Genomic DNA, 14,558 nt, shown 5'->3' on the forward strand with positions numbered 1-14,558 from the left:
AACTTGCAGAGGAAGGAACACTCTCAAACTCATTCTATGAGGCCACCATCACCCTGATACCAAAAGCAGACAAAGATACTACAAAAGAAGAAAATTACAGACCAATATCTCTGATGAATATAGATGCAAAAATCTTCAACAAAATACTAGAAAACAGAATCCAACAACACATTAAAAGGATCGTACACCATGAATAAGTGGGATTTATCCCAGGGACGCAAGGATTCTTCAATATATGCAAATCAAACAATGTGACACACCATATTAACAAATTGAACAATAAAAACCATATGATCATTTCAATAGATGCAGAAAAAGCTTTTGAGAAAATTCAACACCAATTTATGATAAAAACTCTCCAGAAAGTGGGCAAAGAGGGAACGTACTTCAACATAATAAAGGTCATATATGACAAACCCACAGCAAACCTCATTCTTAATGGTGAAAAACTAAAAGCAATTCCTCTAAGATCAGGAACAAGACAAGGATGTCCATGCTCATCACTACTATTCAACATAGCTTTGGAAGTCCTAGCCACAGCAATCAGAGAAGAAAAAGAAATAAAAGGAATCCAAATTGGAAAAGAAGAAGTAAAACTGTCACTGTTTGCAGATGACATGATACTACACATAGAGAATCCTAAAGATGCCACCAGAAAACTACTGGAGCTAATCAATGAATTTGGTAAAGTTGCAGGATACAAAATTAATGCACAGAAATCTCTTGCATTCCCATACACTAATGATGAAAAATCTGAAAGAGAAATTAAGGAAACACTCCCATTTACCACTGCAACAAAAAGAGTAAAATACCTAGGAATAAACCTACATAGAGAGACAAAATACCTGTATGCAGAAAACTATAAGACACTGATGAAATAAATTAAAGATGATACAAAGAGCTGGAGAGATATACCATGTTCTTGGATTGGAAGAATCAATATTGTGAAAACGACTGTACTACCCAAAGCAATCTACAGATCCAATGCAATTCCTATCAAATTACCAGTGGCATTTTTTACAGAACTAGAACAAAAAATCTTAAAATTTGTATGGAGACACAAAAGACCCCAAATAGCCAAAGCAATCTTGAGAAAGAAAAACGGAGCTGGAAGAATCAGGCTCCCTGACTTTGGACTATACTACAAAGCTACAGTAATCAAGACAGTACAGTACTGGAACAAAAACAGAAATATAGATCAATGGAATAGGATAGAAAGCCCAGAGATAAACCCACACACATATGGTCACCTTATCTTTGATAAAGGAGGCAAGAATATACAGTGGAGATAAGACAGCCTCTTCAATAAGTGGTGCTGGGAAAACTGGACAGCTACATGTTAAAAGAATGAAATTAGAACACTCCCTAACACCACACAAAAAATAAGCTCAAAGTGGTTTAAAGACCTAAATGTAAGGCCAGACACTATAAAACTCTTAGAGGAAAACATAGGAAGAATACTCCATGACATAAATCACAGCAAGATCCTTTTTGACCCTCCTCCTAGAGAAATGGAAATAAAAACAAAAATAAACAAATGGGACCTAAAAAAAAAAAAATCATTTCTTGTGTTTTCTCATTCCGTGCCTCCATTCTATTTCTGAGACTCTGGATCATCTTTTCTATCATTACTCTGAATTATTTTTCAGGTAGATTGCCTATTTCCTTTTCATTTATTTGGTCTTGTAGGTTTTTACCTTGCTCCTTCATCTGTGACATATTTTTTTGCCATCTCACTTTTTTTTTTTTTTTAATGAGTGGGATTGTGTTCCTGTCTTACTGGTTGTTTGGCCTGAGGCTTCCAACACTGGAGTTTGTAGGCTGTTGGGTAGAGCTGGGTCTTGGTGCTGAGATGAGGACCTCCAGGAGACCTCACTCCGATGAATATTCCCAGGGGTCTGAGGTTCTCTGTTAGTCCAGTAGTTCAGCCTTGGAGCTCCCACGGCAGGAGTTTGGCCCAATCCCATACTCGTGAACCAAGATCCTGCCAGCGGTGTGGGGCGGCGGTTCACTTTGGGGTTCCTCCCGTCTCCTTGGGCATCAGAGTCCCCCACCAGCCGCTGGCAGGCACCCTGTTTTTGGGGAGGTGCTAACTCTGCATCTTCCCACACCACCATCTTCAATCAACTACACTTTGATTTTTCAAAACTAAATAAAATAAAATGGAAAGTTGCCACCATCAAAAATAAATAAATAAAATGAACAAAAAATAAACGCCTACACTAAACAGTACACTTAAATGTGAAGTATCAAATGCTTTTCCCATGAAGTCAGAAAGGAAACAAGGTTGCTATGAGCACCGTTTCTACCTACAGTGTACCTGGGTCCGAGGCAGTTCAATAAAGCATGAGAAGGAGATAAGAACTATAAGGATGGGACAGGAGGAAATAAAGCTGTTATTATTTACAGAGAATATGGTTGTGTACTTTGAAAATTCAAAAGAATCTATAGATGAATTATTAGAATTAATACATGAATTTATAAAGGACCATGGAGGGAAAAAAATCTGTTTAAAAATCAATTTTATTTCCACATGGGAGCAACAAACCAATAGAAAATGAAAATTTTAAACAAATGCTATTTACAACAACAACACCAAAAAACACCAAACGTTGCTTGGCTCTGGAGCCCATGGATGAGCAGCTCAAGGCTGATTACTTAAAAGCAACAAAACAAAACAAAACAAAAATACTCAGTGCCCAATGGGCTCTGGAGCTGTTAATTTCCATTTCTGTTTCATTTCATTCATGCTGTACATTTCCCTCCAGCCTAGCCCAGGTCCTGTCTAAAGAAGTATCCCTCCCTGGGAGGTGTGATTGAAAAGGTGCTGAGACCTGTTCTGTAAACTGAAAGATAAATATCAGTGGTAGAATTAATGCCACCAGACCACTCTGCAGGCCTCCTGGGAAAAGCCAAAGATGCTCCCTGGGTGGGATTGGACTCTGGAAGTGCACCTGGAGGCCAGAATCTGAAAGAAGAGGTGAGAAACTTCACAAATTGAGTGGTGGAGCTTCTGACCCTCCTTTCCTTCCACTCAGACTTGGTGTTGGGAGAATCTGCTCTACAGCTGTGTCAGTCAAAACAGAGAAGAGCTTTTCTCACCCACAGTAAAGAAAACTGTCTATTTTTTTGAGGAATTTGGGGGAAGTTTCCCTGGGGTTGGTTGCAAGCTATTTGAGTACCATCACCCACTTTCCCCCCCAAATCCCTTGCCTCTCACCCTCCACTCATTTTGCCAACAGCCCCATTTTGTTTGTTTGTCTAAGATAAGACTTCTAAGTTTGGTGTTGGCACCACTGGTCCCACATTTTTGTTGCATTCTGCCAGGACATTCTCTGGGAATTCAGGAACCTGTGCTGGCACATTAGAGCTCTTGGTCATTTTATCCACAAGGCACTTTCGTTTCCTTAACTAAGGTTGATGAGCTTTAAAGGACCTACTGACATGTTAGAAACCAGGGGAAATGCATGGGCTTTAAAATAGAAAAAGGCAACTCAAACATCAATATGAATATGTGTTTAAATGTCTATAAGATGGAACCTAGGCAGCTAGTCAATTTCAACTTCCCTAAGCCCTTTCTGGGCTTTATATGAATTACATTTTGTTTGGCTCATGGATACATTTTAATGTGCTTTGCTGGGAGGTATTGTCTCTAAAATTAGGAGTGCTCAGTGGCCTTCTGAAGTCTTATACTGTGGCCCTCCAGGATTTCCAAGGTGGACTTGCAGGGAACTTCACAAGTTGAAGATTAAATGAGATCACAGAAAATAAACTACTTTGAAAGTAGGTTTTTTTAGGTTCTTTGAGGATCTCTTCTGTCATTCTTTTATCCTCTCCTTTTCCAATATCAGAGAATGAGTCACGATTCCCCAGAGCCACTTCCACCCCCAACTCCTACTCCTGTTTCCTCCGCGAATCCAATCCCACTCTAAATCTGCCACCGGAGCCTAGACAAAATCCAAGTAAGGGAAATTTTCTCTGTCATTTCTTGTGCCCCATAGAAACTTGATTTTTCTAAGACTCACAGACGTTATTATGCCACCCTTGCTAAAAGTATTAACAATTGATTTAGGAAGATTTGGGAACCAGGATTAATAGGGGCAAATTTGGGGACAAGTGGGTCTCCTCAGTGCCCTTAGCCCATTGTCATCTGTCCTACTGGAACCCTTCCCTTTACCCCTAAAATGTTCCCGGCATACTTAGCTCCCAGTTTTCTCCATGATTGAAGACAAAGTGTGTTTCTTTCCCTTTTCCTCCCTATCTTTTGACTTTTGCTTTTCAGCAAAAGTGGTATATTCTCTCATTGTTGTTCGTTCACGGGCAGAGGATGATAATGATAATTATGATACTAGTAATTATTGTCCTACCTTTCTCACTGTTCTGATTGTGCAGCCTCGTGTAGTAGAGTATTTTTATAGGGATGCAAGACCGCACTTTGCGATTTCTCCAGCAGCCACTTGGAATTTAGAATCCATATTCTCAAACTCTAGCATTTATTAGAGGACATGTGATTAATCCAAGTTTTGCTCATGATTAAAAAAATTTCCCTGGGGTATTAGAAGACCTTGAGTCTAAAGCAATGGGTGTTCTTTGAGGAAGTAGTGTTTCTCCGCACTTCACATCACCTGTGGCGTTGTGGAAGTATGGGCAAAAACAGGAATTTTCTTCCTTACCCACCAAACCTGCTCTTCCTCCTCTGCTCCATTTCTGAGTCTGAAATTGCTCATCAATTCACCCTCTGAACCTTGCAGTCACTTTCAACATCTCTTCTACCTTCGTGGCTCAAGCCAATGTCAGGTACTGCTCCAGTGAACTGCCTCTCCCCGGCAAGCGCTGCTGTGAATCCTCGCCCTGTGATTGGTACCCCCACCCGGAGCCCTATCCATACAAGTCCTTACCAGACCCTCCAAAAGATGATGCTTCCAAAGCCGAAGTTCATGTCATTAAGAGCCAGAAATAGTTCCTTACCTGATCGTCTGTCGGGTTAAGGAAATTTTCTTCTATTAGCAATGTTTAAAAATCAGGAATAAGGATTTATTGTATAGCACAGGGAACTATGTTCAATATCTTGTAATATCCTATAAAAGAATCTGAAAAAGTATACATATATACACATGTATATGTAATATATGTGTATATACATATATAAAAGTATATATACTGAAAGTATATATACTGCATCACTTTGCTGTACACCTGAAACTAACACAATATTGTAAATCAACTATACCTCAATTACATAAATAAATAAATAAAATTTTTAAAAAATCAGCAATAAGCATTAAGTTGACTAAAATTTTTTAGTATCTCTTAACTTAGCATGTGGAATTCTTATTGGGTCTACTGATATGCCATATCACATTAATATATTTTCTATTTTTATGCCATGTTCACCCTCCTGAGATAAACCCTACCTAACTGTCATAGCAGATAATTGTTTTAAATTGAATTCAGTTTGTTAGTGTTTTGTTTGGAATTTTCACAGCTATGATTCTCAATAATTAAGGCATTACAATAGTAGTGATTTTCAAACAGTGAGTTGTATGGCCCTTAGTTTCCACGGAGGCCCCAAATGTATTTGAGGGTGAGGAATAGGAATTGGGGTGGAGGGAAGAGGGGAAAGCAAGTAGGTGAGTACAAGCTCTCCTCTCTTCCTCAACCAGAGATGCTTTGTTTTTTAAATCCTTTTTATACACTAGGGTTCCATGTGTGGTTTTAGAGTTGACATTATTTGAGTGAAATGAATCGGGTGGTTTTCAATCTGTTCATATTTGCTGAGACACTTTAAATAGCATGGGAAATTATCTGTTCTGTAAAATCATATGAAATCAGATCTTTTTAACGGGTGGAAGAGTGAAAGGGTCAGTAAGTTTTTGAAAACCCTTTAAATTGAAATTTCTGTTGAGGTGATTGTAGATTCATATGCAGTTGTAAGAGATAGTCCAGAGAGGTTCTCTGTGCACTTTGGCCAATTTACCCCAGGTAACATTTTCAAAATTATGGTATAATATCAGAACCAAGATATTGTCATTGATGTAATCCACGGTCTTATTCAGGTTTTCTGAGTTTTACTTGTACTCTGTATGTGTGTGTGTGTGTGTGTGTGTCTGTGTCTGTGCGTGTGCATGTGTGCGTGCTATGTACAATTTTATCACCTGTGTGTGTTCGTGTATCCAGCAGCACAATCAAGCTACTCAGCAGTCCCAACACCACAAAGATCCCTCACGTTGCCCTTTTATAATCAAACCCACACCCCTCCTGATACCCCTTCCCTCTCCCCTTTTCTAATCCCTGGAAATCTCTAATACGTCCTCCATTTCTTTTTTTTTTTCACTTAAAAAATGTTACATGTGTAACATGGTTACAGTGTGTAACCGTTCGGGATTGGCTTTTCTCACTTAACATAATTTCCTGGCTATTCATTCAAGTCATTGTGTGTAGCAACAGCTGGTTCCTTTTTCATTTCTGAGTAGTATTCTATGGTATGGATGTTCCACAGTTTGTTTAACCATCCATCTGTTGAAGGATATCTGAGTTATTTCCAGTTTTTGACTATTACAAGTGAAGCTGCTATGAACATTTGCATACAGGTTTTTGTAAGAATGTAAGTTCTCATTTCTCTGGGATAAATGCTCAATTGATGGGCTGTATGGTAAGTGCGTATTCAATTTTATAAGAAACTGCCAAACTGTTACCCAGGGTGCTGGTACCATTTTATGTTCCCTCCAGCAAATGAAGGAGTGATCCAGTTTCTTTGTTTCCCTGTCAGCATTTGGTGTTGTCACTATTTTTTATTTTGGTCATGATGATAGATAGGTAATAAGAGGTCATGTGGTTTTTATTTTCCTTTGAGATATAATTGACATACAATAATATATTAGTTTCAGGTGTTCATTGTGGTTTTAATTTGCATTTCCCTGATGACTGATGATGTTGAACACCTTTTCATATGCTTATTTGTCATCTTATACCCTTTTCAATGAAATGTCTATTCATCTCTTTTATGCATTTTCTAATTAGATTGTTTGTTGTTTTTACTGTTGAGTTTTGAGTTCTTTATACATTGTAGAAATTTGTCCTTTGTTGGATATGGTTTGCAAGTATTTTCTCCCTGTATGTAATGTTTCCTCTTCACATGAACTTTCTCAGAACAAAAGTTTTAATTTCAATTAAGTCCAATTTAACAATTTTTCCTTTTATGGATCATGCTTTTTGTGTCAAGTCTAAGAACTCTATGTCTAGTTCTAAATCCTAAAGTTTTTTGCCTATTTTTTCCTAAAAGTTTATAGCTTTATGTTCACATTTAAAGTCTATGATCCGTTTTGAGTTAATTTTTGTATAAAGTGTGAGATTTAGGTCGAAAGAGGTTCTTTTTGGATGTCCAACAGTTTTAGCACCATCTGTTAAAAAGGCTGTCCTTCCTCCATTGAATGGCTTTTGTACCTTTGTCAAAAAACAGTTGAGCATATTTGTGTGGGTCTATTTCTGGGTTCCCTATGATCTTAAGTATATCCCCCTGCCATTAACACACAGTCTTGAATACTGTAGCCACATAATGTCTTGAAATCAGGTAGACTGATTTTTCCCACTTTGTTCTTCTTTTAAAAAATTATTTTGGGGCTTCCCTGGTGGCGCAGTGGTTGAGAATCTGCCTGCCAATGCAGGGGACACGGGTTCGAGCCCTGGTCTGGGAGGATCCCACATGCCGCGGAGCAACTAGGCCCGTGAGCCACAACTACTGAGCCTGCGCATCTGGAGCCTGTGCTCCGCAACAAGAGAGGCCGCGACAGTGAAAGGCCTGCGCACGGCGATGAAGAGTGGCCCCCGCTTGCCGCAACTAGAGAATGCCCTCGCACAGAAACGAAGACCCAACACAGCCAAAAATAAATAAATAAATTAATTAATTAATTTAAAAAAAAATTATTTTGGCTATCTACTTTCTTTGGCTTTCCATATAAATTTTAGAAAAGGCTTGTCTGTGTCTACAAAAAACCTTGTGAGATATTGATAAGTGTTGTATTAAAACTATCAGTCAGTTTGGGGAGAGTTGGCATCTTTACTATATAAAGTCTTCCAATCAATAACACAGTATGTCTCCCCATTTATGTAATTCTTCTTTGATGTTTTTCATCAGCATTTTGCAATTGTCAGCATTCAGATCCTGTATATGTTTGGTTAAGTGTATAATCTAAGTATTTTATTTTCATTAGAGTGACTGTGAATGGTATCGTGTTCCATTCCATTTTGCATGTTCATTGTTATTATATAGAAATGCAATTGATTATTATGAATGATCTCTTATCCTCAGAGAACATCCTTATTAGTTCTCAGAGGGTTTGTAATGGGGGGGGGGTGGAATTTTCTATGCAGACAATCATGACATCTACAAATAAAGGTAGTTTTATTTCTTCCTTCCTAATCTGTATGACTTTTATCTATTTTTTCTTAGATTTGCGGAGAGGCTAGCACTTCCAGTACCATGCTGAGTAAGAGTGGTGAAAGTGGACATCCTTGTCTAGTTTCCCGTCTTAGAGGGAAAGCAGCCAGTCTTTCACAATTAAGTTTAAAGTTAGCTGTAGGATTTTCATAGATGCTGTTTATCAAGTTGTAGTATTTCCCCTCTATCCCAAACTTGCTGAAAGTTTTGATCACAAATGGGTGTTGGATTTTGTCAAATGCTTTTTATGTCAATTGCTATAATCATACGATTTTTGTTTTTTAGCTTGTTGATATGGTGGATTTCATTGATTGATTTTGAATGTTGAACCAGCCTCGCATACCTGGAATGAATCCCACTTGGTCCTGGTACATAATTCTTTTTACATTTTGCTAAATTCTACTTGCTAGCATTTTGTTGAAGAGTTTTGTGTCTGAGTTCATGAGAGATATTGGTCTATAGTTTTCATTTTTGGTACTGTTTTTGGTATCAGGGTAATACTAACTTCATAAAACAAATAGGGAAGTGCTTCCTTCTTGTCTGTTTTCTGAAGAAATTGTGTAGAATTGGTATTAATTCTTCTTTAAATGTTTGGATGAATTCTCCAGTGAATCTATCTGAGGCTGGAGATTTCTTTTTCAGGAGTTTTAAAATTTCTAATTCCATTACTGTAGTGGCTACCCTAGTGGCTACAAGACTAGTCAAATTGTCTATTTCATCTTTGTTGAGTAGTTTGTGATTTTCTTGAGGAAATGGTCCATTTCTTCTAAGTTGTCAAATTTATCACTGTAAAGTTGTTCATAGTATAACCTTATTATCCTCATAGTAAAAGATCTACAGTGCCCCTTGTTTTTAAAAAAAGAGAAAGAAAGAGTTTGCTACTCTGTTGTATGTTACAAAAGAATTATAGATTGTGGAATGCAGTTTAAAGATGACATATGCCAACAAGCACCTTGTATTATATGGCACTGCCATAATTCAAAATTGTTTTTATCTTGGAATTGTTTGGTATTAAAAATTAAAACTTCTGCTCACAGGCACACCAAGGTGTGTACCCTGTAAGCATGGTATTAGTGATTTTTTTTAAAGTTATTATTATTCTGGAGCCTCAAACAAGAATTATAACTTCTGTGATTATCATTTCTTTCCTTTAATTATTTCTGTAACACTCCACACTGAGTTTTGGAAACTCATCCCTTATTTTTTTAACAAAAAGGGGGGGAAAAGTTTGTTACTCTGTTGAATGTTAAAAGATTGACAGAACCTGTAGTGATGTCCCTTATTTCATTCTTATTATTGGTAATTTATGTCTTCCCTCTTTCTGCTTCATCAGTCTTCCTACAGGCTTATGAATTTTGGTGATTTTTTTCCCCAAGAACCAGATTTTTGTTTCATTGATTTCCTCTATTGTTTTCCTATTTTCCATTTCATTGATTTCTGCTTTTGTCTTTATTCCTTCCTTCCTTCTTCTTGCTTTGGGTTTATTTTGCTTTTCTTTTTCTAATCTCTTGAGGTAGGAACTCAGGTTTTTAACTTGAGACTTTTCCTCATTTCCAATATAAGCATTCAGCGCTATCAATGTCCCTCTCAGCACCACTTTTGGGGCATCCCGACATATTTTGATACATTGTACTTTTTGTTTTCATTCAGTTCTGTAACATGTAATTGTCAGAAGTGTACTTTATTCATTGCCCATGATTCACTCTTATACAAATGATGCCATGAAGAACTTCAGTTTACAAACAGTTCTCAGCCATGTCCAGTGTAAAAAAGAAAAAACAAACAAACAAAAAGTAGAAATGCTCTCAAAGTCAAGTGTGCATCTGGAAACAATTCAAAGATACCGTGATAACCTTGGAGGAAAGTCAGTAAGAAATTATGTGGGAAGAAGGGGGTGTAGCAGACACTGTCAGGCCAGCCATGTGTGCATTTCCTGAAGATCTGCTCTGCTCCTGTGAGGGAGAAAATATGGGGCATTTACTAGCTGGTGCACATCAAATCAATCCTCTTTTCATTATGCCAAAAAGCTTCTTACCAAGACCTTGGGTTCTCTGCTTACAACTCTTTTACAGGGAATTGGACTTCTGTGGCTTTTAACATTGAAAAGATGTCTTAAAAGATGTCTTATTGAGATCGATTGTGTGTGTGTGTGTATTCTATTTTCTTTGAGACTTCTTTTTTGACCCATTGTTTTTTGGAACTGAGTTGTTTAATTCCTACATGTTTAGAAATTTTCTAATTGTCTTTCTGTTATTGATTCCTCGTTTGATTCCATTATGGTCAGAGAACATTGTATGATTTCATTTTATTTATCTATTTTTTTAATTGAAGTGATTTCATTTTTTAAGAAATTTGTTGAGGTTTATTTTATGGCCTAAGAGATAATCTATCTTGGTGAATGTTTCATGGGCACTTGAAAAATAATTTATATTTTGTTGTTGGGTGGGATGTTTTATAAATATGAATTGGAGCCTGATGACTGATTATCCTGTTCAGGTCTCCTATATCTCTGATTTTAGAGGCTGATTAGAACTAGTAGTTCTATAAGTTGCTGAGAGGGGAGTGCTGAAGTCCCCAACTATAACTGTGCATTTGTCTGTTTCTCCTTTCAGCTCTATCAGTTTTTACTTCACCTATTTTGAGGGTCTGTTGTTTGGCCTATGCACATTTGAAGTCATTCTATCTTTCTGGTGGATTGATCTTTTTTAATAGCTTTTTAAACTCCTTTTATTGTCATTGAGCCCTTCATGGTTCCTACACCTCTTCGAGGTAGTTTTAATAACCTGTATTTTCCCAGAAAATCTTCAATAGCATTGAGGTTCTCAAAATATTTTGTTATCCCAAAGCATATTGTGTGTGTCTATGCCTACAAGGTATTTTTATATCTACATAATATAAACAACTATGTGCAAACACTATATATACTTTATAGTATTGCTTTGGAAGATTTTATAATATACATAAACGTGATTGTACCCTATGTATCCATTTGCAAATTGCTTTTCTCACTCAACATCATGTTCTCCAGATGTATCCATGTTGACACATAAAGATACCTCATTGCTTTTAACTGCTGTGCAGTAACCTTTCGTGTGAATACACATTAACAGTTTATCCACTCTCATGCCTGGTTTTTCCTGTCTTGAGTTTTCATTATGCTGTGGGCCTGGGTAGGCTCTGTAGCCGGACAGTTGGCAGGACAGCTAACCGAGAGTTAGTCACTTGCTTCCCTACCTTCTGGTCTTTTCTCCTCTCCCCACACCACCCATCTCCCTTCTCCCTGTCCTCCCACTAAACGCCATACTCCTCCCGGGGCTCCTCTCCTATTCTGCAATCTGTCTTTGCAGTTTTTCCATGCCAGCTCTTTATTTATACCTTGGGAAGCTTTCTCTACCCGTGTTGAATTTTCCCCACCCCAAGGACTATGATTTATTCACCTCTGTGCCCCATCTCCCTCCAGATCTACTCAACTCCCAGCATTGTTCTAGAATCTGCTGGGCATTCAATCAACATTTTTTTAAATCAGCACATCAATGAACAAAGCCTGTAGCCTTTAAACAACTTCTAGAGACCACTCCCACTCGGCTAGGCATGGACTCATCTGAGTGTGGAATAAAATCCCACAGGGCACACTGTCTATATGCCTGGAGAAGCTGTTCAGGAGCCAGGCTCAGGAATCCTCCAGTCCTGTCCTGGCCATGGCCCCCACTGCTTTCAGGGATGCTCGGGTGAGGGCCTGAGGGGTGAAGGCCCCTGCCCCCAAAACCTGAAGAGATCAGACCCCTAGTTGGGACAGATTTTCAGGGGTGGCAAGCGAGAGGTACAGGGCTCCTGCCCCTCTAGCTGGGGAGTCACCAGAGACCGCCTGTAAAGTTATGGAATTCCCAAATAATAATTACAATTAATTGAACACTTAGGGTAAGTTACCCAGGGACATTCCTTGGCACTTGACAAACACCTGGGTGTACTTGCAGCTGCTAATATTTTAGGGTTTATTAGGTCCAAGGCTCTGGGCTAAGTGCTCCTCACAGATTTTTTTTCTTTTTTTTAAATTCACGTTCTTTTTTTTTATTTATTTTTTATTTTTGGCTGTGTTGAGTCTTCGTTTCTGTGCGAGGGCTTTCTCTAGTTGCGGCAAGTGGGGACCACTCCTCATCGCGGTGCGCGGGCCTCTCACTATCGCGGCCTCTCTTGTTGCGGAGCACAGGCTCCAAACGCGCAGGCTCAGCAATTGTAGCACACGGGCCCAGTTGCTCCGTGGCATGTGGGATCTTCCCAGACCAGGGCTCGAACCCGTGTCCCCTGCATTGGCAGGCAGACTATCAACCACTGCGCCACCAGAGAAGCCCGATTTTTTTTTTCTTAATTTCACCTTTTCAAGAACCCTATGTAGTAGGAACTAGTAGTAGTTACAGCAGTAGTAGTAGCAGTAGTAGCAGTACCAGTAGTAGCAATAGTAGTAGTAGCAGTAGTAGTAGCAGCAGTAGTTGTAGCAGCAGTGGTAGTAGCAGTAGTAGTAGCAGCAGCAGTAGTAGTAGCAGTAGTAGTAGCAGCAGCAGTAGTAGTAGCATTAGTAATAGTAGCAGTAGCAGTAGTAGCAGTAGCAGTAGTAATAGTAGCAGCAGCAGTAGTAGCAGTAGTAATAGTAGCAGCAGCAGTAGTAGCAGCAGCAGTAGTAGTAGCAGTAATAATAGTAGCAGTAGTAGTAGCAGTACCAGTAGTAGCAGTAATAATAGTAGCAGCAGCGGTAGTAGTAGCAGTAGCGGTAGCAGTATCCCCACTTTACTGATAAAGAAACTGATGCTCAGATGAGGCAAAATATCCCGCTCATGATCACACGGTAAGTGGCAGAGCCAGGATACAAACCCAGGTGGTTATGCTATCTCCAAATGCCCTTTTTTCTTCCCTCTGTCCCTCCCTCCCTTCTTTTCTTCCTGCCTTTCCGTTAAACATGATTTTTTATTATACAAAGAAAACCTGAATATATTTTTCTAAAATTCCAGACCATATACCTAGAGTACGAATCTTTATTATCCTCCCTCTTCTCCCATCCTAATCAGTGCATAGAAATACAGGGCTTTATTTCATTTTGAAGCTTCTGACTGGTTTTGTTTTTGTTTTTTGGCTGTGTTGGGTCTTCGTTGCTGCACTCCGGCCTTGTCTAGTTGTGGCAAGTAGGGGCTACTCTTTGTTGTGATGCATGGGGTTCTCACTGTGGTGGCTTCTCCTGTGGCGGCGCACGGGCTCTAGGTGCACGGGCTTCAGTAGTTGCAGCACGTGGGCTCAGTAGTTGCGGCATGCGGGTCCTAGTGCGCACAGGCTTCAGTAGTTGTGGCGCACGAGCTTTGTTGCTCCACAGCATGTGGGATCTTTCTGGACCAGGGATGGAACCCGTGTCCCCTGCATTGGCAGGCGGATTCTTAACCACTGCACCACCAGGGAAGTCCCCTCTGACTGGTTTTTAAATGATTTTTTTTTGTTTTTTGGGGGTAAGCGATAGATTCCCACGGCTCAGAAATCAAACTCTCTAACTATCCAGCACTGTCTCCATCTCTGCCCTGCATCATCCCCACCTCCCCTCCTCACCCACAGGGGACCACTGGGCTCATTTTCCCAACGTTCTCCCAGGGCATCTTCATTTACATCCACGCATGGACAAGTGTCCTTTCTGATTTCTCCCAATTCGGGCCCCAAAGGTAGCACACTCTCCACACTGTTTTGCATCTTCAACAGTTGTTTATGAACCATTGTTCCATACTGTGTTTTGCCTCTGGTTTGTGGGAAGGGAGGGAGTGGGGCAGGCCCCGGGCAACATTTCTCAAAGGAGGCATTTGTTCTGTGATGTTCTCTTAGCTTCCTTCCTGCAGCTCATTCCCACCCCTCTTGGTCCAGCTCCACCACTGCTGGGCCCTGGATGTCTGAACCTCCTTCCTGACGGCTCTGCACATGCCCGCTGCCCCAAGACCAAAGCCATTACCCTCTTTGCCCTTCCCACACCGCCAGGATGTACTGCTTGGTACGGAAGCATGAGTGTCCCCCTGTGTCGAGCAAAGAGCTAATGGTGGCATTTCTGGCAGTGCGGGGAGAGTGCCTTTGGGGAAGGGGCTTCATGGATACCGCC

This window comes from Balaenoptera acutorostrata, chromosome 3, assembly GCF_949987535.1.
Source record: "Balaenoptera acutorostrata chromosome 3, mBalAcu1.1, whole genome shotgun sequence".
Lineage (NCBI taxonomy): Eukaryota > Metazoa > Chordata > Mammalia > Artiodactyla > Balaenopteridae > Balaenoptera > Balaenoptera acutorostrata.